A 26,222-nucleotide genomic window follows, 5' to 3' on the forward strand; every position below is an offset into this window, starting at 1 on the left:
AGATCATAGTGTCCAGAGAGGGCAAATGATTTACTGCAGGCCACACAGCAGCTCAATAACTAAACTCAGAAATAGATTTTAAAAGTCCTGGCTTCAAGCTCCTAACTGTCAGATTCTAGTCAACACTATGACCCTCCTCTTCTTTCTCTCTCTCTCACACACATATGGAAATCTATATAAAAGCCTCTATTTACAGACTAATTCTGACAAGTTAAAACCAAATTAAGAAACATATATAAGGAAAATCTCTTCTTGTTATAGGGGGAGGGTAGTGAGGAATGAAGCAGGGGATTAGAGAAGGAGTTGTTTTTGGCAGGAAAACTTTCCAGGGCTGTAGTGACAGTGACTTTACTGACAGATACTTTTTGCTCCATCTTAAATGAATGCCTGTTTTGTTGGTGCAATTGAAAATGCTCCACATGTTGAACAGCTGTCTCTTTGGGAGTTCAACATGTGTTAGATGACTCAGCTCCAAGGTGTGCATTTACTTGGAGGAGGAGAGAAAAAGCAAATGAGCTAAAAACCTGGAGTGTTTATGGGACAAAAGAATGTTCTTCACTTTGGACAAGCAATTCAGGGAGAAATCAAAAGTCCAAAACAGGATCATAATCATTTTGGCATCTTATGTACCCAAGAAAAATCAAATTGAAGCCTTTGCTTTTTGGTCTGATTTACTATTTTTCATAGATGATAGTAATTGACATTTATGTTGCACTTGAAAGTTCACAAAATACTTTAAATATATTATCTCATTTTACTCTGATAATAAATCCGTGAAATGGGTGCTACACGTATTTTCTTTATTTTAATGATGTGGAAAACTGAATCATAAGGAACTTAAGAGATTTGGCATATGGTAATTCATTTAATAAATATCAGAGGCCATATTCAAATGCAGATCTTCATGACCTTAGTAGGTTTAGCTCTCTATCCACTGAGCAATATTGGTTCCAATAACATTGTTTAATAAAGTTAATTTAAAACACTTCACTTACAAAGACTTGGATATTTGTGATACCTCAGTTGAGTCCCCTTGAGATGGCTTATTCCTGGCATAGAGAGAAAAAAAAAAATTCAAACACATTGGCCCTAGTAAATATTAGCCAACATCTACTGTACTATAAGGTCTACCAACCATTCTATTAGATCTCAGAGTCAATTTCCTTATACTAGACAGAGGATTACATTTTAGACTAGAAGCATTTGTTTTGAATTTCAATTTTGTTATTTAGTACCTGTGTGATTTTGGAAAACTCACTTTCAATAATTGGGCCTCAGTGTTATCAATGTTTTTTGTAAAAGTAATAGTTATTCTAAACTGATCATTTAGAGTCACTTCATTTCCAAATCCAGAGTAATGAGATTATTTAGGCAAATATCTTTGTTTTTAAACATGAGAAAATTGTAATCCAGAAAGGTTTGGTCAATTATTCAATTATTTAAAGTCCTATAGATAATGAATAAGCCAGAATTCGAACCTTGGTTTTATGATTGCTTATCAAAACATTTGGCTGCCTCATGTTCCAATAGATTGAAGACTGACAAATGAGAATGTGGATCCCCATTATCCCTCAATACTTTTTATGCAAACAACAAAAAGTATGCAATAAAAAGCATTGCCCAAACACCATTGTCATCAATATGAATACTTTTGATTGTTTTTCCTTAAGAAAATTAAGGAAATGTCCTCTATTCTTCTAATATTTCAATAAGTAACTCTACATGAACTATAGCTAGATAATTTATAGTTATTAGAGAATGGACAAGATGATGGAAAATATATCCATTTATTGTTTTTATTGTATCTTATTTTTCTTTTAAAAAAAACTTAACTAAATTGAACAGTTATTACCTGAGGACTTATTATATCCAAGTCCATTATATACTTTTGCATTTAGGAAGGATATAAAGCACTAAATTAATCTGCCAAGAGCTCAAAATCTTTCTATGATTGATAGTTCAGTTACGGATTTTAATAAAAAGAAACAAAGTTCTCATTCATCAAAAGAGAAGGAGAGACAACCTTAAAATACTTTAAGCTAGTTGTCACAGTGGTCAGCCTAAGTAGAGTTAGGTATTCAAGGGAGACAGATATAGAAATGTGCACAACCTCATTACAGTGCTAAGGTAGAATTAGTCCCTTCTTCTGAAGGAAACTACTAGATGACACTTCTTAGGTTGGATAAATTTGAAGTCAACAAGCCAGCCATAGAGAACCTGGGAAGAATCATGGACTACTAGCTATTCCCACTCATAATGAATACCTTGAATCATGAGATCAGGAATATGCCCTTAGTAGGTAAAATTTCAATGATAGGTCTCCAAGTACTTTGCATTGGGAGTCAAGAACATCCAGGTTCCAGTGGCATTTTTTCATCTCCTATAAAATTAGTGGGTTAAATAAAGTACCCTAAAAGTACTTCAAACTCTCAATCTCAACTCAACTTTGAGTCATATCTTCCTCTGGAACCTTAGAAAAATTATTTCTCTAGTACCAAAGTTTCCTACTTTTATATAAGTTTAATTAAATAATAGTTTTTTTTATATTTTTATCTAGTAAATATATTTCTATATAGACAAACACATTTATATGTTATTTTTGAGCATCAATAAAAGCAAATATCAATTGTAAATTAAAGAAAAATACACCACTTTTTATAACCTAGGTTCACAGTTTCCACATCCCCCAAAATCTATCCATAAATCAATTGAGGTCTAAGGATCCCAGGTTAAGGATGCCTAGATTAAAAGAATGTTTAAGGTCCTCTCCAGCTTATAATACTGTCATAAAACTGAAGTGTTGTTTTGTTTTCTTTTGTGCAATTACCTTTAAGTCTTTTTGCAGTAGCATTCAGGGAGTCAGGAATCTTGGGTAAAAATAATAACATGTATGTAGAACTTTAAAGTTTGAAAAGTGCTTTATAAGTATTTTCTTATTATATCCCAACAGCAATCCTAGAAAGCATGTGCTAACATTATCTCCATTTTATAAAAGAGGAAAATGAGATATTTGTAGTTTAAATGGATTGCCCAGGATTGCAGAACTAGTAAATACCTGTGGTTTGAACTCAGGTCTTTGTGACTTCACATCTAGAACTCTATCTGATGTTCTAACTGCCTAGGTGATCCTAGGTGGGAAAGAAAAAAGAATAAATGAACTATCAGTCCTTGGCTTCCCCAGTACTATGGTGACCTGAAGTCTTTGACTCTTGAGGCCTATGTCTTGACGTATCTGTCTCTTCCCATGAGGTGGCTAGCTATCTACCTTCACCAGGTAGGGGAACCTTTTGTGCTACTTGTTCTAGGCAAAGTTTGCCATAGTTATTTGCTTATTTTTAATATATATTGCTTTAAGTATCATTTTGGGAGAGAAAAATCAGAGCAAAAGGGAAAAATCATGGGAGAGATTTAGGAGGAAAAAAAAAAAGAAGTGAACATAGCATGTGTTGATTTATATTTAGGATCTTTTTCTGGATGCAGATGGCATTTTCTATCCAAAGTCCACTGGGATTGTTTAGGAACATTGAACCACTGAGAAGAATGAAGCCTTTCATCATTGATCATTGCACATTCTTGCTGTTATTGTGTATTATGTATTCCTGGTTCTGCTTGTCTCTTTCAGAATCAGTTCATGCAAATATTCACAGGCCTTTCTAAAATCAGCTTGTTCAGCCATTCTCCAATTGTTAAATGGTCAAAGGATATGCAAAACAAATTTCAGATGAAGAAATTAAAACCATTTATAGCATTATGAAAAAATTCTCTAAATTATGATTGATCAGAGAAATACAAATTAAGACAATTCTGAGGTGTTGCTACATATCTCTGAGATAGGCTAAGATGACAGGAAAAGATAATGGTGAGGATGTGGGAAAACTAGGACACTAATGCATTATTGGTGGAGTTGTGAACTGATCCAATCATTCTGGTGAGCAATTTGGAACTATTCCCAAAGGGCTATCAAACTACATGGGCTTGTATTCCAAAAAAAAAATAATAATAATAATAATAAAAGGGAAAAGGACCCTATTTATGCAAAAATATTTGTAGCAGCCCTTTTTGTAGTGACAAGAAATTGGAAACTGAGTGGATGCCATCAATTGGAGAATGCCTGAATAAGTGATGGTATATGAATGTTATGGAAATGATCAGCAGGATGCTTTTGGAGAAGCCTGGAAAGACTTACGTAGACTGATGCTAAGTGAGTTGAATCAGGAAAACATTGCACACAACAAGAGCAAGATTATATGATGATCAATTTTGACAGACATGACTCTTCAAAAATGAGGTGATTCAGGCCAGTTCCAATGGCCTTGCGATGAAGGGAGCCATCTGCACCCAGAGAGAGAAGTATGGGGACTGAGTGTGGATCACAACATAATATTTTCACTTTTTATTGTTTGCTTGCATTTTGTTTTCTTTCTCTTTTTTTTTTCCTTTTGATCTGATTTTTTATGCATCATGATAATTGTGGAAATACGTATAAAAGAATTTCACATATTTAACATATTAGATTACTAGCCATCTAGGTGTAATATTCTCTCTAAAATGTAATGTTTCTGTTGAGGTTTTCTTGGGGTCTCTGGGAGCAGCCTTCCTTTCAGTTCTGTAATCACCACAAGTACAGCCAGGTGTTAAAGTCCAAATCCTTTATTATCTCTTTCAAAGTCCTATCTCCTTTACTTGGGGCTCAGCTAGTTTTATGGGGGTCTTCCAGAGTCTTGGTTTCAGTAGGAAAGTGAAGGGGAGAGCCTACCACCAAGATGGTGTGAGATGGGATGAATCTATCTGAATTAAAGGGCATGTGCTCCAGCCTTCAGCCTCCAGCCTTCTGTCTGTTTGTCTCTGAATCTCCCTGGCTGAGACTTCTAGCTTATAAACTCCACACCGAGTACAAACCAATCATGATATCACTAGAAAATCTTTATCTGTTGTAGGATTAAATCAGTGCTAAACTAGATTTAACCATTACCTCCTCAATTCCACTTAGCAACTTGTTTCAAGTTCTGGAACATAACATCTTCTTGTAGGATTAAATCAATCATACTGAAACATCCTAAATTAGATAACTATTGTCCCTATCAATTTCACTGACTTAGTACCTTGTAAGAATCCTTTATTTCAAGTTCAGAGTTCTGGCCCATAATCTCTAGGGAAAAGAGTGTGGGGAAAGGAACAACAAAGCAAAAAAAAAAAAAAAAAAAAAAAAAAAAACAATTGGAAGACAAGGTCTTGCAAAGGTGAATGCTGAAGATTATCTATGTATATGTTTTGAAAATAAACAGTTTTAATCAAAAATAAATAAAAGCAGCTTATTCATGATTTTTTTATAAAACAATAATATTCCATTATCTTCATATTCTACAACTTGTTCAGCTGTTCCCGTATTGATGGGCATTTGCTCGTTTTCCAATTCCTTGCTATCACAAAGACCTGCTACAAACATTTTTTCACATGTGGGTTTTTTTTTTTTATCTCCTTTATGATTTCCTTGGAGTACAAACTCAATAATGGTATTGCTGGGTCAAGGAGTATGCACAGTTTTATAACTCTTTGGATATAGTTCCAATTTGCTTTCCAGAATGGTTGGTTCATTTTAGAACTTTGCCAACAATGCAACAATGCAAATCCCAGATTTTCCACATCCCCTCCAAGATTTATCATTATCTTTTCCTGTCATCTTAGAATATCTAAGAGATATGAAGTGTTATCTCTGAGTTGTTTTAATTTGCATTTCTTTAATCATTTGTGATTTAGAACATTTTTTTCATGTCATTATAGATGGTGTTAATTTCATCTTCTGAAAATTATCTGCTTATATCCTTTGACCATTTATCAATTGGGAAATGATTTGAACTCTTACCAATTTGATACAATTCTTTATATAGTTTAGAAATTAGATCTTTATCAGAAAAACTAAAAAAAAAAGAAAAAGAAAAAAGAAAACATGGTTGTAAAGATTTTTCCCAACTTTGTCCTTGCCTTTTGTTTCTTTTGGTTTTGTTTGTGGAAAAACTTTTCAATTTTATGTGATCAAAGTTGTCTATTTTACCTTTTATAATGTTCTCTATTTTTCCTTTGATCATAAATTCTTCCTTTCTCCAAAGATCCAAAGACGAATTATACCTTGTTCTCCTATTTTGTTTATGATATCATCCTTTATGCTCAAATCACATATCTATTTTGACCTTATTTTGGTATGGGGTATGAGATGTAGATCTATGCTGAGTTTCTGACATTATTTTACAGTTTTCCCAGCAATTTTTGTTAAATAGTGAGTTTCCAGAAGATGGAGTTTGGGAGTTTATCAAATACTAGATTGCTATAGGCTTTCATTATTATATCATGTGTATCTAATCTATTCCACTGATCCTCACTCTTTTTCTTAGTACCAAATGTTTTTGATAACTGCTACTTTATAATATAGCTTCAGATCTGGTACTGCTAAGCCACCATTCTTTTTTTTTTTTCACAAATTCTCTTTATATTCTTTATCTTTTGTTCTTCCAGATGAATTTTGTTATTTTTTTAGTTCTATAAAACAATGTTTTGGAAGTTTGTTTAGTATGGCACTGAACAAGTAGATCAATTTAGGCAGAATTATCATTTTTATTATATTAGCTTGCCCTAGCCATAAACAATTGCTATTTTTCCAATTCTTTAGATCTAACTTTATTTGTGTGAGAAGTGTTTTGTAATTGTGTTCATATAGTTCTTGAGTTTCTCTTGGCAGGTAGACCCCCTCCCCCCCCCCCAAGTATTTTATTTTGTCTACAGTAATTTTAATTGAGATTTCTTTTTCTATCTCCTGCTGATAGACTTTTTCAGTAATTTGTAAAGGGCTGAAACTAAGCAGATGCACTTGGACAACCGAGCACTTAAGACTAATTACTTATTGGACAATATTCTATTAGCATATGCTTGAAAAATGCCCCTCCTCCCCTTCTCCGCCATCCTTCCCCCCCCACCCCCACCCATTGCCCTATTCTGTGCTGGTTAGATCTGTTGGTGTATACTGAGAATTGTAAGAGGGATTAGAGGGTGAAGTAAGACAAGTGAGAATTACTTTTGGCTGTGAAGAGAGAGTAAGAAGGTGTAGAGATTCCTGTGTCCATTCCCCTGACTGCTACCCCAAAAGACCAAGAATAAAGATCAAGGATTTTTGCTTATCTTGACTCCAGCTGGTTCTAAGGTATCCAGGGTGCAAACTCAGTCCTCACAATAATTCATAGAAATACCAATGATTTGTGTGGGTTTATGTTATAACCTGCAACCTTCCTAAAGCAGTAAATTGTTTCCAGGAGAATTTAGATGATTTTCTAGGATTCTCTAAATATATCATCATATCAACAGCAAAGAGTGATTATTTTTCTTTATTGACTATTTTAATTCCTCTCATTTCTTTTTCTTTTCTTATGGCTAAAGCCAACATTTCTGGTACAGTGTTGAATAATAATGGTGATAATGGGCATCATGAGAATAGATTATTAAATTTTCAGTGTAAGCATTTTCACCCAAAAAATAAGCAAATGCTACAAATCAGGAATTAATTTATTGTTGTGTTGATTGTCTAAGCTTAAGAAAAAGTGGAAAAAAATGTTAATGGTACAGATTAAACTTAAAAGTCTGTGAACAGTACTTTTTGATAGTACTAGTTAAACATTTGCCAGCACTGCTCAGAATGGAAGGGAATATTGGATGAATTCTTAGTTGATTTTTGTTTGCTTCTTTTATTTTGTTTTATTCTATGGCAATTGACAGACTTAATCAGGACATGGATAATCTTTAGGGAAAATTGCTGACCTTTAATCTCCATCTATTTTCTTGGGATCATACCTAGGTAACCCTGACTGTCTAGTAAACATATTGTAACACTCCCAAATAATCTTTTAAATTTATAATATACTTCTGCTAGGATATATAAAGCATTTTTATTGTTGATTTATTTCAGTGTTGTCTAACTAAGAAGAGAGAGAAAAGAGCAAGAGAGAGACAGAGAGAGAAGAGAGAGAGAGAGAGAGAGACAGAGAGAGAAGAGAGAGAGGGAGGGAGAGAAAGAGAAAAAGAGAGGGAGGGAGGGAGAGAGAGAGAGAGAGAGAGAGAGAGAGAGAGAGAGAGAGGGAGAGAGGGAGAGACAGACAAAAAGTAGTTGAGAAAAGCACACAGTAGCAAGTGGCAGAGTCTCTGGTGTTTAAGTCTGAGGTTTTTTTTCTGCTAGAGTACCCTTTTCTACTCCTGCTGAGTTGAGTGATTTATTTGTTAAATGGAAATATCTTCTAGCACATTCTGAGAAAAATACTAGAGTAGAGGAAGGGATTTACAAAACTGATTGAGCCTTTTTCATGTCTTGGCTTTTCTCTAAAGCCCTCCCTCTGTGATAAAAAAGCATTCATCTCAAATTCAATCTTTTAAAACTTTTTCCTCTCACTTCTTCTTTATTGATGTCTACTTTCCCATTCCCTACTGCAAGGCTATTGTTTTTGTTGTTGTTGTTGTTGTTGTTGTTGTTGTTTTTTTCTTTAGCAGCAATTCTGATGTGGAATCATTTACCTGCAAGCTTAACCAGCAAATTTAAAATGTTTTGAATTTTGAGTCCTAATTTAATATATTTGTACTAAATGAGAGATGCAAATGACCTTGGAATGGATCTAGAAATACAACACAAAAAAATATACCTTTGCAACTTTTCTTCACAAAATTGCTTCCTTAAAAGCATATAATGCCCTCACTGAAGGCAATCAGTCAACTGGCTAGCATTTATGAAGTGTCTATATTCCAGGAACTATGTTAAACGATGGGGATACAAATAATGTCAAACAAATAGAAGAAACAAAACTTGTTTTCAAAGAAACTACAGTCTAATGGAATATGAGAAAACAGCTTTGTATCAAAATTTATGTAGAAAAGACATATAAAAAATCTCAGAATGAACAACAAACTCCAGTGATTCATATTATATCTAGGTTGGTATATATATTTAAAGTCCTTTGTTATCTGTTACCACCTTCCTACTCTCTCTCTCTCTCTCTCTCTCTCTCTCTCTCTCTCTCTCTCTCTCCCTCCCTCCCTCTCTTTTTCTCTTTCTCTCCTCTCTCTCTCTTCTCTCTCTATCTCTCTCTCTTCTCTCTCTGTCTCTCTCTCGCTCTTTTCTCTCTCTTCTCTTCTCTCTCTCTCTCTCTCTCTCTCTCTCTCTCTCCTTTTCTCTCTCTCTCTGTCTCTCTCTCTTTCTCTCTGTCTCTCTCTCTTCTCCCTCTCTTCTCTTCTCTTCTCTTCTCTTCTCTTCTCTTCTCTTCTCTTCTCTTCTCTGTCTTTCTCTCTCTTCTCTCTCTCTCTTTCTCCCTCTCTCTCTCTTTCTCTCTCTCTCTCTCTCTTCTCTCTCTGTCTCTCTCTCCTCTTCTCTCTCTTCTTTTCTCTCTCTCTCTCTCTCTCTCCTTTTCTCTCTCTCTCTGTCTCTCTCTCTTTTCTCTCTGTCTCTCTCTCTTCTTTTCTCTCTCTCTCTCTCTCTCTCTCTCTCTTTCTCTCTCTCTCTCTCTCTTTCTTCTCTTCTCTTCTCTTCTCTTCTCTTCTCTTCTCTTCTCTTCTCTCTCTCTCTCTCTTTCTTTCTCTCTGTCTGTCTTTTGGTTTATCCCTTTCTCTTTCTCTGTCTCTCTGTCTTTCTTTTTTCTGTCCATCTATTTCTATCTATCTCTGTATCTGACCTTAACTTAAAAAGGCCCAGGGTCTCCCATTTCATCCAGGACCATCTCCAGTCATCTTCATGTCTATCTGGCCATTGGATCCAGATGACTCTGGAGAGAAAATGAATCAAGTGACCTTGCCCAACCCTCCCTCACTTCAATCCAACTCACTTGCATGTCAGGGTATCATCTCGCTGATGACATGGTTTTCTTTGAGGATGAAGGACAAAAAACATCTTGCAGTTACTCTCCTCCATGTACACTGTGATCCAGTGATCCTATATAGCATTCTTACTCTTCCTCCACAGAAAATTCCATCTCCTGACTGCATTTCATTAGCAATACCCATGCCTCAAAAACTCTCCTTCCTCATCTCTTCCTCCTAGTTTTCTTGGTTTCCTTTGATTAAATTCAATAAACATAAAGTGGCTACTATATGCCAAGCACTGCACTAATTCTTTCTTTCAGGTCCAACTCTCCCCTTGTTTAAGAAGCTTTTTCCCAGTTCTTAATTTTTAGTGACTTCATTCTGAGATTTTTTTATATGTCTTTTCTACATAAATTTTGATACAAAGCTGTTTTTTCATATTCCATTAGATTGTAATTTCTTTGAAAACAAGTGTTGTTTCTTCTGTTTGTTTGACATTATTTGTATCCCCATCCTTTAACATACTTTCTGGAACATAGACACTTCATAAATGCTAGCCGGTTGACTGACTGCCTTACTGAATTTAAGTAGGAAATTTTGGACATGTTGAGTTTAAGATGTCATGAAAATCTGAGGTATCAAGATACTTCTCTCTCAGTTATTTCTTTGCCATGTTTGCCCATCATTGTTTTTACTCCTTCTCCTGGCCCTAACCTTCTGAATTAGACTTCCAAAGATCAAAAGTTGGAGGAACTAAGCTAATTTAACACTCAGTGTTGGAACTCATTCCATAAGGTGGTGTTATTTTGATTTATAATATATAATTTTAGTTGATTTCGATTATGCTTCACCTTTGCACTACTATATCCATTCTTCCACTCTTGCTCTGAAAGATAAGAGATACCATTGCTTTTCTGGATGCAGTATATCAATCAATGGTTCTAGAGGTATACTCTTCCTATACAAAATACTTGAATTGTTATCATCTTCCTACAGGGATAAGCTAACACTTTTATATTTGTATTCCTAGTCCTTCACATACATAATGGATATTTATGCTTTTTTATTAATTAATTCCTTCATTCATTCAAATACTTAATGTTGTAATTTCCACTTAAAAACTTTATGGAACTAACAACTCAGTTCTTTACCCTAAACCCATTTTAGGCAGGATTAGAAGGGGCTGGTTGCAGAGTAGAGAGCTGGATCTGGGGACAGGAAGAAGTGGGTTTAAATTCAACCTCAGATAATTGCTCTGTAACAAATCTCTATGTTTGATTCTATACCTTAAAATTTTAGTCAAATCTCTCAGTTTTTGTCCTACCAGTCAAAAGCAGGAACAGTACAGGCAAATATGTTGGGAGAAGGAAGTAAGAATAAATAAAAGCTTGTGCAATAAGAACAAAGAAAAGGCAGTTTAGAGTGATAAATGCAAAGATCTTCAATGGGTCAGTTAAAAAGCATTTATAAAAATGTCTATTATGTGTTAAGTATTATACAAAGAAATGGAATATAAAGAAAGGTAAAACATAGTCTTTATCGTTAAGGAGATTATATTTTCAAATATTGCGTATATGATATATGCAATATATATGGTAAAAAATAAATTATATACCTCTTTTACATTTTTCTGAAGTGCACCATGAATATAGGAAATGGGATTTTAAAAGAAGACGCTTGTTGTCTAGAAATACAGTTTAATGCTTAAAACACTGATTATTTACTGATATGGAATAACTATCCAAAGACAGTAATTCTAAAGCTTTCTTTGAAACCATTTCTATAATGTTGAGATAACTGCTCAAAATTCAAACCTTGATGGATATACTCACAGCTTTCAATAAAATGAGAAACAAAGGGAGCATTTATGTTTACTTTTAAAGGCTAATATTGTATAAGTTATGAAGAAAAGAAGGAGAAAAAAATAACAACACAGTATCTATGAATAAACTGAAATAATGCCTTTTCCCAGAAGTAAATGAGTCTATCTACTTTTGCATATCATTTGCGTAGCATAGTCCATTATGTCAACAGAACCTTAACATCAAATTCAAAATAATACTCAAAACATAGAATGTCATAAATAAAATATATAACCTATTTATGTGTTATTTGGTCATTTAGTAGTTGATATTAATGAGAATGGCCCCAGTTTCATCCTTGTGAGGGAGGCAAGTAAAGGATAGAATTGAGTCCCTGAATACTTCAAATATTCAGAGGCAATAAGAAACAACATTTGTTGGAAAGCTTGGAAATCTCATCTTATATTGCTATTATATAAGATATATATTATGTTTTATATATATTATAAGAAAGAGCAAAAATTTTACCATGAACATAATTTCTTATAAGATATAATCTTATTGTAATCTTTTCCTTTCCCTCCATTTTCATCAATTATTCTTGTTGGTACATCATAGTTATTTCCATGTAGAGCTTCCTTGCCACTTCCCTCAACTCTTCTTTTCCTTCTCCTCTAACAAGAAAAATACTTAAAACCAATGGACACTGTGACTACAAATAATAGCATAAGCAACATTTCATATTCATAGTTCCTCATTTCTCTAATCAAAGTAGGGAGATATGTTTTGTCATCTCTTCACCTGTACCAAGACAGTTTATTACAGTTTCACGGCTTTCAAATACATTTTGTTTTTCTTTATATTTGCATTATAGTAGTAAAGAAAAATGTATAATTTCCCTTGTCCTGCTTTCTTTGCAATATAATAGTTCATAGAAATCTTTATAGATTTCTCTGAATTCCTTGTAATCACTGGTCCTTATAATAGGATTCCATTGCTCTTGTATATCTTATTTTTTTATCCATAACTCAATTAATAAATGATCATCTATTTTGTTTTCAATTTTTTTTCTCTAAGGAAAAGTCCTGCTACATTGAGGAATGGCTGTGTAAATTATAGCATTTGAATTATTGCATTGTAAAAATTACAAAATAAATGGGTTTAGTAGCATCAAACAAAGTTATACAACTACAATAATGTAAAGAAAAACAACTTTGAAATTTTTTAGAATTCTAATTAATACAATGGCTTCTAAAGACTGATGATAAAATTTACTTCCCATCTGTTGGGAGAGAAATGATGGATTGAGACATAACATTTTCAGACAAGGCTAATGAGTATATTTCCTTCATTTACCTATACTTACTAGTTACAAGATAAAGTGGCTAAATAATGAGTAGTAATAGTGAGGACAAAAAAAAAGTGTCAGTGAGAAATTAAATAATTCAAAGAAAAGATCAGAAATAAATTATAAAGGGAAGCTAGTCATTTTTGGTTTGTTTTTACTATTCTGTTAAATTTAATATACTTCACTATAACCTATGTGAATAATGTAATAGTTTTTTTCTTTGTTTACTGAAATGTTCATTTTTTGCTAAGGTCATAATAAATATGAAACCTGACTTTCTGTACTGTGATCTACTTAGGGCATATGCTCAACAGTGGGAATTCTTTGTCAAAAAATATGAACATCTTTAATAACTTTGCTTATAATTCCAATTTGTTTTCCTATAGAGATGAACTAATTCTGAGCTCTGTTGGTAGTGACTGGTATGCCTGTCTTTCATCAGCAACTACATTATTTCTATCTTCTATCATTTTTACTAAATTAAAAATTGTAAAATGAAATTCCAGAGTTGTTTAAATCTTTCTCTTATTAGTAATGACTTGGAATTATCTTTTATATGATTATTTGTTGTTTATAGGATCAAGGATTTCTATCTTGAACAAGCTAGGGAACAATGACATGGCACAGTGAAATGTGGGGCCTGGAGTCAGGAAAACTTGAATTTAAATGTGGCCTTAAACACTTACTAACTGTGTGATCCTGGACAAGTCTCTTAATTTCTGTGTACCTCAGTTTCCTCATCTCTAAAATGAGAATACCAATAGTACTTACTTCTCAAAATAATTATGAGGACCAAATGTAATAATAATTGTAAAGCACTTACGATAGTGCCAGGCACATAATAAGCTCTATATAAATGAGGTATAATTATTTCATTTTTGTTATATAGGCAGTAAGAGAGAGATATGAGATTCAAACTCAGATCTTATGATTCTAAGACTATTATTCTTGTCATTTTCTACTTACTATTTATTTGCAGTTCTTCCTTTGAAAGCTTTCTCATTTCTTTGATCTCTTATCACTCCAGGAATGATTCTTGTTCTTAAATGTTTATATAAGTTTTTTTTCTAGACAAGTGGCATATTTTCTTTAAAGATTTTTCCCATTAATAATCTCTTCTTTATGTATATTCAGCGATTTTATTTTCTCATAAATGTCTCTTAATTTTATCTAATTGAAGTGGTCTATTTTAACTTTTATAATCACATATCTCTTGTGATCAGTCAACTAAGCGACTATTGTGCAACAGGCATTAAGAATACAATTTAAGTCAATTCTCCTTTTAAAAATTATTTTACACAGCAGCAATTTTTTTTTTTGCCATCTATCTCATTAATATAGGTAAACACTTTTGAAGCATATGTAAAGATAATATAAGTATATTTAGGTCCTTTTCAGATTTAAATAATTTCAATTTCTGTTTTAATATAATCTATTCTATATAAAAATGAAGTTATTTTATTATTATTATTATTCATATCTGCTCAAGCACATGAACAATATGTAACCTCGCTTTTAAGCAAATTTTCAGAAATATATATTTACAATACACAGCTTTATTTTTGTATTGATGATTTTTAAAGAGCATTTGCTTTTTTGAAAGGTGTTATTCTAGCATTCCTTTAAGTCAAGGGTTCTTAATGTGAGGTTAATATACTCTGTGGATGAATTTCAAAAGCTTTGTGACCTTGGCTAAGAAGGAAATTATATCTTTATTTCAATGTAATTTTCCTTTGTAATTCAATGCATTTTATGCATTTAAAAACACCATTCTGAGAAAGGATGCATAATCTTCCCTAGACTGTCAAAGGAGCCCATTAAGTACACACACACACACACACACACACACACACACACACAAATTCATAGAAACCTTTCTTTAAATCAGGTTTGTGAAATAGAATTGTATTTGCCAAAACAAATAAACAAAAATGCTTTGTCCATAAGGTTTTAGAAGCCAACCTATTATAAGAAACAATGTCTACCTGCACACAAAATTAAATGCATTCTCTAGGTATAGTAGTCATTCTAGATACCAGCCCTTAACTACTAAATAATTTCCTCCCAACACAATAACAAACTGAATCCCATAATATTTAAGTTCTCTTTATGCGGTATATACCATAAATATTAAACTAACCCTGGAAACATCCTCTAGCATGGGTATTAATGGACTCAGAGGCACAAATGTTTGAGTTACTGACCATTAAAGTATTTACCAGAGGCAATTACAGTAAATCAATAAACAGTAGTAATTGGGCAACTCAGCAAAATGTGATTTAGAAGACTAACAGTTAAAAAGAGCACATTTGCTACAGACACCATTTCAGAACTGAAGCTGTTATAGTTCACTCCTGTGTCCTCCCACAGAAGGCAACTATTTAAGAGACAAAACACAGCAGTAATGCACACTATCATAAGCGTAGCTGTTTACCCAGAAATATTTTGTGTTCATAAAATCACAATTCAATAAAATATTCAACAATTCCCCTTATGACCAATTACTAGGATGAGATTAAAATGTTTATAAGGATAAATGTTTCATTGACTCGTGGCTCAGGCTTCCAAAACCATTGCACACTCACAAAATAGAGTTTAAAGTAACGTAAATCACATCTACTCAAGAACAGAAAAAGTTTATACAGCTTTGACCTGTCTTCATGGACTGAAGAGATGGTGATGAAAACTGTAATCTTAATACATCTCCTGTGGCTAGAGGTTTAAAACTCATACTGTTTCAAATTAGTGAGGACAGCAATATTTATTTGCTGCTGAATTCTAGCCAGCATGGCATTTCAGCAGGAAACACTTTATAAGACTTAAACTTATGAGTACCAAAGTTGAAAACTAATTTGTGTTTTTTAGGCTTCAATTTAATGACTCATTCTAGATCAAAATGAAAACAAGTCCTACTTTCTCCTCATTCTTTATCTTCTTTATTCCCCAAAATATTAGTGTAATTACTATTTGAATGTCACTTGTTACTTCTTAAAAAGGTGATACACCATTATCTCATTTAAGGGATTCATATTAAGCCCTTTAAGTAAGAAGGGCAAGTATGAGCTCCATTTTACCAAAGGAAAAACTGAGTAACAGAATGTATAGGTGATGATAAATTTTAAATCTAATAATACTTATTTCTCAGTCAGGTCTTAGATGTGAACAGCAAGAAAGAAGGGTATTGAGTTTTATTCAATGAAAATATTAAATGCCTACTATGTCTAAGCTTTTCTAATTAAGGGAATAAAAAAGAAAGAACATAGTACATAAGTGCATAGAAAATGAAGTATATTATTCTTCATCATAAATTTTATGATTATCATTTTTTTACTTTGAATCATTATTTCCAATCAGCATGTTTTTTCTCTTTCTTTGGGAGCAGGAAAGCCATTTCACTTGATTTAAAAGTGTTTATGTGCATATACATCCATCACTGCATAAAAGGAGCAGTGAACAGGAGACCTACCATGTGCTTAATCAACTATAACTACTTTGTTGAGATGAAAGGTGATAGTGTGAAAAAAAAGTTCAGAGAGAACTGTGTGACATTCTAAGACTCAAATTGGTACTCATGTATTCACTTTCCATTTTCCAAAACTGAAGGGAGCTGTCCTGTATAGCACTTATAAAAATATGAGAATATTCTTCAAGGACAGGGAAGAACAGGCCTTGGCTCATAGGCTTGTTTAGCAGCAGGCCTAACTAGCTCAGAAGTGCCTTTCAGAATAATATCACTTAGAAAAAAATCCACTTTGTTAAAGTTAGTGAAGTACTCCTGTAGAACCATTTCTTTGTACAAAAGAATATTTTCATTTGAACAAGGAAACACCATTTGAAGAGTTAGTGTAGCACAGCAAAAAGAGATCCTGATTTCAAATGTTTACTACCTGTGTGGCCACAAGCAAGTTACTGATCTTCTCTGAGCTTCAGTGTCATTATCTATAATGAAAAAATAAATAGGTATAGATTTGTGATATAGAAACTATCGAAAAACCTCAAAATATATGTATAGGTATATTATTACTACACACACACACACACACACACACACACACACACACACACACACACATATGCCATTAGAATAAGGGGTAGTTTCCTGATTTCCAACAAGAAAATTAAATAGAATGATGGCATCCGAGACTATCCAGTAATCAGCAGGAACAGGTAAAATTATTTTCACAATCTAAACTGATAGAGACACAAGCACAGAAAGAAAAAGATGACACTTTAAAATAAGTCACTTGATAAGAAGAATCAACAATACAATTGTTTTGCAATACAGTTTTCTAGATATATTTAGGTTCAATATTTATTCTGTCTCTTTCTGTGTCTTTGTGTGCATCTCTGTCTCTTTCTCTGTTTTCTGTCACTGTCTTTCTTTGTCTTTCTCTCTCTCTTCCCCTCTCTGCTCCACCCCCTCTGTCTATCTTTTTACATATTTGTATTCTTAGCCCTTTTAGCTTTTTTTACCTTTCTTCCTGCTCTTTCTATTTTTCTGCTTCTTCTTCTCTCTGCTCTGCCTTTCTTTTCTATTTCTACCTATTCTTTTTATATCTCTCTTTTCCCACTCCACTCCATATTTCTTTCTTTTTTTTTTGTCTTATCTGTCCATCCATCTGTGCCTGCGAGTGTCTGTTTCTTCCCTAGTCTATTCTTCTCTCTTGCCCCTCATACTCCCTTCCTCAATTTCCCCTGTTTCCCTCCTTCTGTCTCTCTCTCCTCATCTTTCTCGTTTATCTGTTTCCTATTCTCATCATCTCATGTCTTGGTCTCTGTGTTTTTCTTTCTCTCTTCCTCCTCTTTATCCTTTCTTTCTCTTTTCTACTCTCTGCTTCTCCCTCTCTCCTTTGCCTCTGTTTCTACTTGTTTCTTTACTTCTCTTATTTGTTTTTCTCCCACTTTGTCCTCTTTTCTCCTGCATCTGTCTTACTAGCTTTCCATAGGTCTCCCTCTGTTTTGCTGGCTATCTATTATCGTTTTTTTTTTTTTTTTTTTTTTAGTCTTTCACCAATTTGCTGCCTTTTCTTCCCTTTTGTCTTCTATATCCATTTATCTGTCCCTGTGAGTATCAACTGATGTGATTCTCCCTCAGTTTGTCTCTTTCTCCTCAGACTATTTTCCTCCATTTCCTCTTTCTCTCTTTTCTCTTTCCTTTTCTCCTCTCTTTCTCCATTTTCTCCTACCTTTCTGCTTCCCTTTCTCCTCATTCTGTGGTTTTATCTCTTTATCTGTCATCTTTTCTCTCCTCTACCTCCTCTTCTCAACCTTTCTATCTTTCTCTATCTCTGTTTCTTTCTCCTCTTTCTGTTTCTTTGTTTGGGTGTTTTTCCTTTCTGGGTCCCTCTCTTCTGCCCTCCTTCTTTAACATTAGAATATTTGTTGTTGGATTTTTTAGCCATTAGTCTAAAAGTCTATTTTCTATATGTTTCTTAAAAATTATTTTGACCCAATCATTTAAACAGGAAGATTCCATGAAAAGTATATGAGTTCTCCCATTCTGGAGAACAATCTGGAATTGTGCCCAAAAAGTTATTAAACTATGCATACCCTTTGATCTAGCAGTGCTACTACTGGGTTTATACCCCAAAGAGATACTAAAGAAGGGAGAGGGACCTGTATGTGCCAAAATGTTTGTGGCAGCCTTCTTTGTAGTGGCCAGAAACTGGAAAATGAATGGATGCCCATCAAGTGGAGAATGGTTGGATAAATTGTGGCATATGAATGTTATGGAATATTATTGTTCTGTAAGAAATGACCAGCAGGATGAATACAGAGAGGCTTGGAGAGACTTACATGAACTGATGCTAAGTGAAATGAGCAGAACCAAGAGATCATTATATACTTCAACAGCGATACTGTATAAGGATGTATTCTGATGGAAGTGGATTTCTTCAACAAAGAGAAGATCTAACTCAGTTTCAATTGATCAAGGATGAACAGAAGCAGCTACACCCAAAGAAAGAACACTGGGAAATGAATGTAAACTGTTTGCATGTTTGTTTTTTTTCTTCCCCGGTTATTTTTACTTTTTGAAACCAATTCTTCCTGTGCAAAAAGAGACCTGTTTGGTTCTGCACACATATATTGTATCTAGGATATACTGTGATCTATTTAACATGTACAGGACTGCTTGCCATCTGGGGAAGGGGGTGGAGGGAGGGAGGGGAAAAATCGGAACAGAAGTGAGTGCAAGGGATAATGTAAAAAATTATCCTGGCATGGGTTCTGTCAATAAAAAGTTATAATTATTAAAAAATAAAATAAAATAAATTTTAAAAAAAACAGTAAACAATAGTTTCATGCATTCATGATTTATATTATATTCAATATTATCAATGAGATTCTCATGCATTCAAATCATTTTTGTCGAAAGAAATCAATTAAGCATCCAGGTGACTAAAAAGTCAAATTGGGAGTAAAGAACAGTTTTATTGGATACACTTGCCTGAAATAGCCTTGGTTTGAGTGTGAAACTTAAATTGATTTCTGAGTATAGAGGAGCTCAAAGGGGTGCAATTCTAATAACCAATAAAATGATAAATTGAGAAATCCCAAGTCTCCATAATCTCAGGCATGTCCTGACATTTAGCTCAATGCCAAAAGTAATCTCTACTTTCAAGTGGAGCTGAAGTGCTTGCCTAAAGTTAATATCAGGCTGTCCATATACTCGAAGTCATAAAAATTTGAGTTCAGGTTCAGTGGGTATCCTACTTAACCAAACATGAAATTCCCCTGATGCAGTGAGTGAGCCTATCTAAGCAGCAGACCTGCCTGCAATGAATTCACAGCCATATAGACTTAACCACTGACAAAATGTCAAAGTGACAAAGCAATCTTCTTGGGCCCCTCATAGATATGTTTTGTCTTGCCATGGATCAGGATTGTTTAATTGCTAAGCCAGTGGACACTAGAATGAAATCATCAGCTCAAAATTGCTCATTGAATTTTTAAGGTTTTAACAACAAAAACATCAAACTCACATATCTGCTGTATGTATAGCATTGGTCAAAGCACTGAGAATACAAAAACAAAAATGAGATAGTCCTACTTTAGGGAAATTATTGTTTACTAGGACAATGAGGTAAGTAAACCACTATTTCTATGCCAACAAAATATCAAGGTTTATCATTGATAAATGTATTAATAATAGCCTTTTGTATTACATTTGTAAAAATATTATTCTCTCATTACTCAAAAAATCTTATCAAATAAGATTGAGGTTAGCCTTATCTTATTGGCAGGGGAGGGTAAAACAGGGCAGAAGGATAGGGAACATATTCACATACACACACACATTCCATACTGATTGTATAATTCTTCAAAGATTTGTGACCACTTGATTACTTGAACCCTGATATTTTTGTACATAGAAAAGTCATGAAGATTTTCATGACTGCTACTCTCACAAATTTTATGTGTGTGTGTGCCCATGTGAACAAAATCTTCTTCTGATATTTTGGTGATCATCTTTTCCAGTCTTAGCAAGACTACAGACACCAAATCTGTAACTAGAACTATAGTTGAAATCTTCCTATGCTGATGGATATGCTAGAGTTTGTACTCTATTGGTTCTGCATTTGAGAATCTAGAATGTGTAGCACCAGAGAGAGACAGAGAGAGATAGACAAGCAGAGAGAGAGAGAAAGAGACACACACACACACACAGAGAGAGAGAGAGAGAGAGAGAGAGAATATCTTAGATTACCTTCACAACATAGTGTTTCACTAATGTAAGTAATTTACTATAGAATCTAAAAGACATATACATTTAACTTCAGTTCTTTATAGTAACTGAAGTAAAGGGGAAAAATGGAGGGGTAGTATTGAAAAAAGAAAAAAAAAACTAAGGTATTATTTGCATTTGTTTTGGAAATTCATTAAATGATTTCTGCAGCATAATTGCTTTTTAAAGTTTGTTCTTAAAATTTAATTTTTAAGTTACATTAAATTAATTTAAATAAATTTCCATCTTTAATTCCCTTTGTTTATACATATTAACTGACAATTAAATGACAGTCCAGTAAAAAGGAGAAATTGGGCTCCCTATATATATCAAATAGATTGGGAGACTGGAAACATACACATACACACAGTATATATAAATCCATATTATGGCTTATAAAATAGTTTCTTTAATTGAATTTGGATAGTATATTAAATTATTTGGCCAGTATATGAGAATAAAAAGATAGTGGGTGAAAAGGGAACTATATACATATATAAAGAAAAATGTATTTTATTAATTTTTATCCATACAATATTTATTTGTATATACATGTATGCATATGTATATATATGTGTGTATTTATATATGCAAATGATACAAAAAGTGAAAATTTTGTTCTTAAATTTTATAAATTTCATTTTCTAATACCATATAGAAATCAACTGCTAAATGTATCATTGAAATATAGTAAAAATAATAGTAGATAAATAAATAATAAACATTTTAAGATTACAAAATGCTTTATAAATATTGCTTCACTTACTGCAACAACCTGTAAAGTAGATGTTGTTTTCATACCCATTTTACTGATGAAGAAACAAATGTAGAGAGCAGTTAAGTGATTTGCCCAGGGTCACACAGCTAGTAAGTATCAGAAGGAGGATCCAAACTCAAATATTATTGACTCTGTGTCTAGTATTTTAGCCACTATATCACTTAATGGTGTAAGAATGAGAATAGTATTAAATGAATGTGTTCCCCCCCTCCTTCTTTACTATAAAACAAATGTTTGGCAATAATTTCTAATTTGCCTTTCTTATCTAAAATATTATAATTGTAATCATTTGTGTTTAGTACATTCTCTAGTCATACAGTCATAATGATTTTGAACCCACATCATCTCTCCATTGGATTAGTATAATAGCCTCCCATTTATCTTTCTTCTCCCAGATGTTCCCTTTATAATCCATTTTTTACACAGCTGCCAATCTTGCTTAAACAGAAGTCTCACCATATCAATTATTAATCTCAATGTTAATAATCTTCAATGGCTCCCATTTGCCTCAAGGATAAGAAACAAAACAAAACAACAACAACAACAAAAAAAAAAAAAAAAAAAAAAACTGCTTCCATTTGGCTTTTGAAGGCCAACATGATCTTGTTTTTCTTATCTTTCAAGATGCATTTCATTTTTCTCCCCCTCCTGAACTTTGCTGAACATTCAGGAAGTATCATTTTCTATGGTATTACAAAAAAATTCCTGAAATAAATGGGATTAACCATTTATGGTTTTCTTCCTGAAATAATCTACTTTAGGAGATGATTTATAGTTGTTCTGTTGGTGAAACTAGGAGATACCTTTCAAAGTTTTATTAAAAAGAAATAAATCTAAAAACATAACATATAAAATAAGGTGTAATCTTGAAAACGATAATAGAAAATGTGGTAAGAACTGAATATTTTAATGACTGATGAGGAATATTGAGAAAAGAAAGTTGGACCATAGAAAAGGTTTTACTTTTCAGGCAAAGGTGAATTCTCAGATTAATGATGACTGACAATGATCATTTAGACAAAAACATTCTTAGCATGGAGAAAGTCAATTAATAAAATCACCATAGGTCAGTGGGAATATCTCTTTTAAAAAAAAAAAAAGTTTCACCTATTCTAGTTTTTAGTTGTTATAATTCTTTGGTAATTTTAAAATATGTACACACCATGGCCATCTCCATCTTTATCTATATCTTGCCACTAGATCCAGATGGTTCTGGAGGGGAAAGCAAGACCAGTAATCTTGCACAGCCCTCCCTCACTTAAATTCAATTCACTTGCATATCATGGCATCACCTCTCTGAAGTCATGGTCCTCTTCCAGAACAAAGGATACAACAACATTCTGGGTGGAAAACTAGTTCTTGAATCAAGGAATTGGGAAATTGTGATATTCTAAATTATAAAGCAGTTTCCTGTGAACTTGATCAGCTTAAATTTATCTCCTTAATCCTAAACATTTCTGAGTAGTAATAAGAGGAGCTAGAGGAGAAGGAAGAGATGGAAGAAGAGAAGGACAAAAAGAATGTAAATACTGACATCATTACCATTTTAGGAGGAAGAAATTGAAATAAATTACATGTCAAAGAAGATGGTGGGCAATAGGATAATATAAGAAGAGAGTTCAAGAATATTGATTTATAAAAGACAATCAAATTTGGAAAGGAGTTATATCAAATTTGGAAAGAGTAATTCCTGTTGAATCAAGAGTTTAGAAGTTTTGGTTCTAAAGAAATTTAGCCATATCTATAGATTTATTGTCTAGAAGTCTCTTCTTAAAGAAATGAAGTAATTAATATCAAAAGTCACTGTTTCAATGGTTTTCTCACATGCTTTTGCAAAATTTTCCTTTTTCAAAGTTACACTCACTTTAAATTAATTACAAGTTCTCTCAATAACATAATGTAATGTTAGAGGAACTGAGGCAAGATAGAAATTAGAAAGTTTTTAATATTTTATTTGAAAGGGAGAGATTTACTGGGACCAAATGAATCCATGGTTTGGTCCCAGGGCTGAATGAGATTATCGTTTCCAAAAATCCAGCAACAAATGTTGGATGCAAAGATTCTTTTATAAGGTAACAAGAATGATGACCTAAGTTGGGGGGCACCTGGGATGGGGATGACCTAATGGGGGAGGTACAGGAAATAGGGAGAGGCTCCTGATATTCTAATAGTGTCTAAAATATAAGACCTTAATCCTGTCAAACATTCTAAGAATTGAGAGAGAATGATTATAGCCTGAGGCAGAGTAACTGAAGTAGGACAATTAGGGACACTGGGTCAGGACATTAAGAGGGAACTGTGGCTCAACAATAAAAACCACAATTGAATACTCATCTACATAAGGAATATACAAAGAAAAACATTTTGTCTTTTGGTTTGACTCTAGCAAATAAAACCAGATTTGTAAATATTTCTAAGATGTAAATTTCTACTTAGCATCTCAACCTGGTTAAATCTTTGATAATTACTGTTACTGATTACCTGTGTGGTCTTGGCCAATTTTCATAATCTTTCTGGGACAGTTTTCTTGTTGTGCCACAGTTCTCTTTTAATTCCTGACCCAATTTCCCTAATTGTCCTGTTTAGTTACTCTGCCTCAGATTATAACATTCCCTCTTAATGTTTGATGGGAAAAAAGTCTTATATCTTAGACCTTAGACTATACTTATTCCCTCTTAATGTTTAATGGGATAAAGGTCTTTATCCATTTTAGACATCATTAGTATATCAGGAGCCTCTCCAGTACCTTCCTCCATTATGTCATCCTAGATGCCTGCCTCCATTATGTCATCCTAATCCTAGGTTCCTTTTCCCATTAGGTCATCCCCATCCATGTACCTCCCTCATTATGTCATTGGTCTTGTAATCCTATAAAAGAATCTTGTATCAGACATTCAGGGCTGGATGTAGTCGGTGCTTAATATGTATTTGCTCTATTGAATTGAAAACACCTATTAATATGTGTTTTTAACCTGAGATTCAGGGATAATATAAATCTCAGAGAGATGCGTGTGTGTGTGTGTGTGTGTGTGTGTGTGTGTGTGTCCTCCGAGTTCATTACTGCGATCCCTCTGAAATATTTCTGAAATATGTATATCATATATCAATGTATTATGTTTATGTATATCTGTCTATCAGTGGAATAGGATTCCCTTCTTGTTGGTTGAGAAGAATGCCCTGCCTCATACGAGGGGCTGGACGGAGTTGATGAGAGACAAGTAAGCTCTAATCTTTGCCAGTTGCTCCTTTAAGACTCTTCAGATCCAATCTCCAGGGAGACCCTTGAAATGGGAGTGTTCCTTTGGAGCACTTTAGGACCAGTTCTATCTGGGACTGGTCAAGTTTCAAGTTTGATCATAGAGTCACGTTAGGTGTTGCTGGCTTGCAGCTTTGAAAGTTAATAGGGAAGAGGATTTACATTGCTGAAGAAAATAATTCTGGGAATAGTTGCTAGGATCTGACAGTCTAGAACATATCTTTATTCTCTGCTTGCTATATTGGACTCTGCTGGGAGTTTCTCATTGGGTGGTAACTAAGACATTCTCTTGGTTGAATTGTGTTATGTCACTCCCAATTAAAAAAAAAAAAGGTTCTTCACTCTGACATTGTCTGATATATATTTTCTTATGTCACCCTTCTCATGTTTTGCTGTGATTTGGATAAATAGGCTTTCTTTCTTCTTCTTTTGTTTTTAACTATTTGCTATGTATATTTATCAGATTCAGATGGGAGAAATCAAGAATTGTATATAGGGCTTTGCTTCCAAAATAGCCATCATCATAAGTTAGATGGCACATAATCACTTTCCCTGGACTAACAATATTTAAAGGAGCAGGTATATATAGTACTAACCTTTTCCTCCTCCTTTCTTTGATAAAAACAGTGACCTCTGGCCCCAATCTCTTATTTCCCCTCTTGCAGAAATGACAGTCTCCTTTGGAAAAAAGTGGGAGAAAAGGAGGCTAGAGAAGTCTATTCTGCTTCCTTTCTAGGTACACAAAAACAAGGCTCTAGTCACATCTTACTACCTGTGGGACCCCCTTCCATTCTATGTATGTACCCTAACTTTAATTGAACTTTAGAATTTTCTTGAATTATAAATGTAGGCTAGGGGAAAGCAAATTCCATAAGGGTCCATGTCTCTCTCTCTTTCTTTCTCTCTCTCTCTCTTTCTCTCTCTCTCTCTCTCTCCCTCTCTCTTACACACACACACACACACACACACACACACACACACAACACACACACACACACAACACACACACACACACACACACACACACACACACCCCATACATACAGGAATTGTTATATCAATGAGAGGCTTTGTTTACTTAATCATTGCTTTTGTTTCCTTTTACTAGTGAATAAAACTACATTTTTTCCCAATTTCTTCCAAGTTTTTCTCAGTTAATATGTCAGGTATCGGTTACTGAATATTTGAAAAGTTCACCCTTTGTACTTTGAAATTTAGAAGAGCCATAAAAATTGAACCTTATGATTGTAACTTTAAAAAATGGCAATCATACAGATTAAAAAGTATGTTAACCAAGAAAAATTTTTAAAGCATCTAATCTTCACTGAATTTTGGCCACATTTCATAAAGGGATTAACACCAAATGAGCAGGATTGTCAAAATGCCACAGTAACTTCCATGAAATTTAAGACAGTCATTTAGGTATTTTGCTTATGGAAAATAAAACAATCTTAATAAATAAAGTTTATTCTCAAATGTATTTAATA

The 26,222-nt window shown here is 33.5% G+C and overlaps 1 long non-coding RNA gene across 1 annotated transcript in view; it reads left to right on the forward strand.

The window, feature by feature from the left end:
- Window positions 1-3,193: 3,193 nt before the first annotated feature.
- The window catches only part of LOC127546280 (uncharacterized), a 32,198-nt gene continuing 9,169 nt past the window's right edge, over window positions 3,194-26,222 (forward strand). Inside the window, exon 1 of the long non-coding RNA XR_007950023.1 lies at window positions 3,194-3,274. This is a non-coding gene — a long non-coding RNA (uncharacterized LOC127546280). The remainder of the gene's footprint in view (window positions 3,275-26,222) is intronic.

The sequence above is a fragment of the Antechinus flavipes genome, chromosome 2 (assembly GCF_016432865.1).
Source record: "Antechinus flavipes isolate AdamAnt ecotype Samford, QLD, Australia chromosome 2, AdamAnt_v2, whole genome shotgun sequence".
Classification (NCBI taxonomy): Eukaryota; Metazoa; Chordata; class Mammalia; order Dasyuromorphia; family Dasyuridae; genus Antechinus; species Antechinus flavipes.